The following is a 5,228-nucleotide window of genomic DNA, read 5'->3' on the forward strand; positions in this document are numbered from 1 at the left end:
ATATAAAGGGGGAGTCGAGGGACGAAGAATCAATCGAATCATTGTCTGCAAACCCTAGTTTTCATATTCGTCGAGTACTTTCCGGCTGAAACCTTCGAGATCTACTTACCCTCTACTTCCAACTAAACCCTAGCCTACAATCCATAGGCATTGACAAGTTGATACCTTGTCACCCGAGAACATTTTAGCCTTATTGAAGTTCAAACTTATTGTTAGCCGTAATTGTACTCTTTTATTTCAGTTATTTATTTTATAAAACTATCCTAGGATTCAAGACAGCTTTAAGTAATTGTAGATAAATAGCAACAAGGGGCATTAAGATCTTTACTAGTAGCTGCTCGTGGTTCAATACTCTTATTTCGAAAATAGCTACAACTGATCCGTGTACTTGCAGCCATCAAACTATTTTCTGGCGTTGTTGCTGGGGAGCTCAGCTCTTTTGGTCTTTCTTTTTAGTTGCTAATTTATTTATTGTTCTACTTTGGTTGGTTTCGAGTTTCATGTGAAATACCATGGATGACTCCCAACGTAAGATACAACTTCAATCTGTAAAGAGTGTAAAGAGCTCTGGCCCTCCCATGGATGTTTTTATTGTGTGAATCATTGTTTCTCCATTTACAACTCAACTACAACCGGAAAAAATCTTAGTTGCAGCCAACTTGCAAATCACATACTAGCAAAAATCATGATGCACATTCAATGGTTTTAGACCTGCTTATCTCTAATTTAATTCTCGGTCTCAAGAGTTTATATTTCTCTCAAAAAGTGAAAACAGAGTGGCAAACATACATTGTACTGTATCACAAGTTTTGAACAAGTTCTCAAGAGTCTGATTATAGAGATAATTTCTTAATATAGTGATTACATGAATGCATACATCAATTTTACACCAGACGTGTCCTTTTGCATTGCTGAGCAATGCTAGCACCGCCGAGTTGTTGGCCGGCGCACGCACGCAGCAGCCTCTTTGGTGCGGCCGGGAAATCGTCCATCGCCGCCACGGCGGCGCCGCCACTACTGATCACACAGGCTCCGGCGCTAGCAGCGGCTGTTCTCTTGACTCGGAGCATCTCCCTGAACGTACTCTCGTCGCCATGGAGAACCTCGAAGTCGTTCCACCGTTTCCAAAACTCAGGGTGAACCTCGGGACCCGTGAAGCTCGCCGCGTAGACGTACAGCGCCCGGGCACGCGCGACTTCCCCGAGCCCGATCTCGAGGTCGGCGAACCTGACGCACATCGTCGTCGCGTCCTTGTCTGGGAGGCCGCCGCCGCTTATCGCCTGGCAGTACACGTCCCTCGCATTCAGAACGCCGTAGAGCTCCGTGGCCCACGCGACGTACACCTCGTAGACGCCGAGCCTGTCGCCGGCGGGGACGGCGCTCGCGGCGTCCTGGTAAACCTTCATCGCGCGGCTAGCCAGGCCAAACTCCTCCTCGAATCTTGCGTACTTAAGGTACAGTGCCTTCTTCCTCTCCGGCGGCGCCTGCAGCACGGCGCCCTCGAACAGGTCCCTCACCCTCTCGGGCCTGCTCCTCCCGTGCCTCCGCACGAACTTGGTCAGGTACGCTTCCCAGATGGCCTCGGCGTGCGGGTGCCTGAACGAGTTGACGCCGCGCTCGTAGACCCGGAACGCGTCCTCGAACCTCTGGTGTACCTCCAGAAGGGTGGCATGGTCCAGCACCAGCAGCGGCGTGGCGAGGCCGAGGTCGTGCATCATGTCGTAGACAGCGCAGGTGGACTCGAGCGATCCGTGTGTCTTCGTCAGGTCCAGGTACATGATCCACAGTTTCAGAGATCGGTGCAGTTTCATCTGGACGGGCTCGCCGTCCACGCCGGCGGCAGCGCGCCTTGTAACCTCGATCGATGGCTCCGACGTCGCTTGCCGCATGATGTCCATGGCTCTGTCGGGATTCTGCTGCCTCAGTTCCATATTTGCCCATTCGCAGTAGACCGCGGCGAGGTGGTCCGTGGCCGTGAAGTTCGCCTGCGTGGCCCTCTGGAAGACGTCTCGGGCGCACTCGACGCGGCCGCGGTCCTCGCACATCTTGGCCAGCGCCAGCCAGAGCGTGTGCGGCGGCTTCCCGGTGGCCTTCGCCGGATCGACGGTCCTGACGGCATCCACGTAAGTCGCGGCGTGTCTCGCGGGGTCCTTGTCGAAGATCTTGGCCCGCTCGTGCCACGCCTGGACGTCGTGCGGGTTCTGCCTGAGCAGCACGCCGTTGAGCAGCTCCGGCCGGCGCTCCAGCAGCCGCTCCATCCTCGCCATTGTCAAGTCCGTGCTGTGTCGGTCGGCGAGCCAGAAGTCTTGGATGCCTACGGTGTCCGATTGGCTGAGTTCCGCGGCGGCCAAGGCGTGCTCAAAATGCAGGTAGGCGTCGAACACCATCCGGAAGTCCTTGACGTTGGTCGCCGTGGCCACGCCCTCCTCGAACACGTCCCTCGCCTTGCCGTGGAGCCCCGTCCGCGCGTAGTGGCCAGCCAGACACGTCCACAGCGCGCCAGCCTCGTCGCGGAACGCGCGGATGCCGCCGCGGAGGATGGCGTCCACCGGCATCCCCGCGACCTCTTCCGGGTGCTGGGATATCAAAACACACAAGTCGAGCAGGAGCTGGCGCTTCGTGGTGCCCTTAACTGACACGAAGCCGTCGTCGTTGATGGCCGAGGCGAGGTGCTCGGCGGCGTCGCGCCATCTGCCGGCGGAGACGAGGAACGCAATGAGATCCTCGGCGTGGCCGGGGTCGAACTGGAGGTGGCGGCGGTGGACGGCGAGGGCGGTTTCGGCCGGGCAGCCTTGTAGGGAGGCGAGGCGGAGGAGGAGCGGCCACACGCGGTTGTGCTGCGTGACGGGCAGCGAGCGCAGAGCCCGGTCGAGTGCGCGGCGGGCGCGGGTGAGGAGGCGCTGATCGAGGAGCGAGGCGGCGTACATGTGCCAGACGCGCGGCATCCGGGCCATGCCGGCGGCCAGGGCGCGCTCGAAGGCGGCGTTGACGTCGGCGTGGGCGCGGTGGGTCACGGGAAGCGCGCGCGCGGCGTCGGCGAGCTCCGTGAGGTAGGCGTGCCAGAGCTTGTACGAGCCCGGGAGTGCCCGCAGCGCGCGCTCGTAGATGGCAGAGCGCTTCGCCGTCGGCGCCGCGCGGAGAGAAGACAGGTAGTGCAGCCAGCCGGACAGCCTGAACGGGTCTCGCAGGACGTCCTCCTCGTACGGGACGTCGTCCGCGGAGGCCTCGATCTCCACAGCCGCCGTCATCTCTGTCTCCGTCGACCTCGATTCCTATCACTGCGAGGGATCGTGAGAACGTGATGAGCAGGCTGCGGCTGCCAATCCCCGTATTTGAAGCTTCAGCGGTTCGAACCCGACACGGAACTTTACTCCTGGATCGAGTCGGTTCTTGACCGAGTTGGGCTCTCGGGGACGGACCCAATTTGTTGGGTCATATCTGCTTAGGCCGCTACAGGCCAAATACTGAAACGACCTTACGGCGTGGCCTGTACACTTGGGCCTGATGAGTGATGAGTTGGGCAATTCCTATTTGACGCCTGTTTGGGTACCACTAGCTAGAGACCAACCTTCGTGAAAGGGAAATCCTGTCCCGCGAAACACACGAGATGCGTGTCGTGACCACCGTCTCACGCGAAGCCGCCTGCGCACCGTCTCACGCGAAGCCGCCTGCGCGAGTACGCTCGCGAGTCCGTCCTGCGCAAAGCCGCTGCGCGAGTACGCCGCAAGTACACCGCTCCTCATCTACGCGCACTGTCGCGCCCCTAGCACGCACGCTCGTTCCTCACGTCCCTAGCTAGTACTCGTGCACTGCCGCGCGAGTACAATCCCATAGCTAAGCTAGCCAGCCAACTCTCACAAGTACAAAACGATGCAGCTAGCTCACTACGTGTATGTTTTTTTTAAATTAAAATATAGGTACAGTCGCGCATAAGAGCAGGTACATCCGCACACACGAGTAGGTACAGTCGCGCACATGAGCAATTACAGTTATAGTCACACACACGAGCGAGTACGAGTACAGCTATACACACAACCGAGTACAGTCACGCAGACGAGCGAGTACAGTCACGCACACGAGCAGATACCGCAGATACAGACAAGTACAATCAAGACACGAGCAAGTACATGTACTGTATACAATACAGATAATGAGTCTGATCGCGCACACGAACGAGTACAGGTACCAAGTAAAGGGAAAAAACTGCACCAAATACACTAAAAACAGAAGTACTTATCAGTTTAAGCACGACTACAGTTAGGTACACACGGCGAGTACAATCATAGTAGTAGTAGAAGCACCAAACAAAAGTATCTCGAAACCTATCAACATGAGATCTAGTTTTGAAAATCTCAACGCGAGGATCTCAGAAGTGGAAACGGTTCGTAATTTGGACTTACGGTTCTTAAGATATTTCATTTTGAAAAAACAAATCTAGAAAATAAAGGGAAAAACGCAGCCCCCTCTACCTTCTCTCTCCTCTCTCATCCCCACTTTGCTTCTCCTTGCGACACATGGCGAGCAGGGAGACCACTTCCCAGGGATTTCCTAGCACCACAACGCGCCACTTGTCACGCGCGGAGCGAATTGTCTTCCCTTCGCGAAGGTCGGCCTTTTTCTAGAGTTTTCGCGCCCGTTGTGTCCGTTAGCGTGTCGACGCGCATCCCTTAGAAAGCAAAGGGCTGGCCCACGATGGTCGGGAGATGGTGGCGGATCTCGCCGGAGAGGTTGAAGACGACCGCGTCGACAACCGGGAAGACTCGCCGAAGTCGGGGACGATGCAGCTGGCCGCGACGTCGCCGGCTAGGAGAGGCCTGGACCTCGCCGGAGATGGGGACAATGTGGCTCGCCACGGCGTCGCCGGTGGAGGTGAGGAATGGAACTTAGGGTGGGGGTTGCGGGTGCGGGAGCTCTCCGGCGACTTAGGGTGGGGGGTTTGGGTGCGGGGAACTCGTCGGCGTCGGAATCGGGGGGGGGGGGGGGGGTGGTAGAGGGAGGCCGGCGGCGGTGGCGAACCGGCGGTGGGCTGCAGTGGAGGAAGCCGCGGCGGCGAGGCAACGCTTCAGCGGTGCCGGCTACGGGTGGCGCCAACGGGCGGCCTAGTCGACAGTGGGAGCAGGAGGTCTGACTGAATCGGGGAAGAAGATAAAAGGAAGAAGAAAAATATGTGGGGCCGCCGATGCTGAATGCATCAAATAGGATCCCCCGATGAGTTCATTGCAAAACAA

The 5,228-nt window shown here is 57.3% G+C and overlaps 1 pseudogene; it reads right to left on the minus strand.

Moving 5' to 3' along the window:
* Window positions 1–861: 861 nt before the first annotated feature.
* LOC127317512 (uncharacterized) lies at window positions 862–3,287 on the minus strand (annotated as a pseudogene).
* Window positions 3,288–5,228: the final 1,941 nt, after the last annotated feature.

The sequence above is a fragment of the Lolium perenne genome, chromosome 7, assembly GCF_019359855.2.
Source record: "Lolium perenne isolate Kyuss_39 chromosome 7, Kyuss_2.0, whole genome shotgun sequence".
Classification (NCBI taxonomy): domain Eukaryota; kingdom Viridiplantae; phylum Streptophyta; class Magnoliopsida; order Poales; family Poaceae; genus Lolium; species Lolium perenne.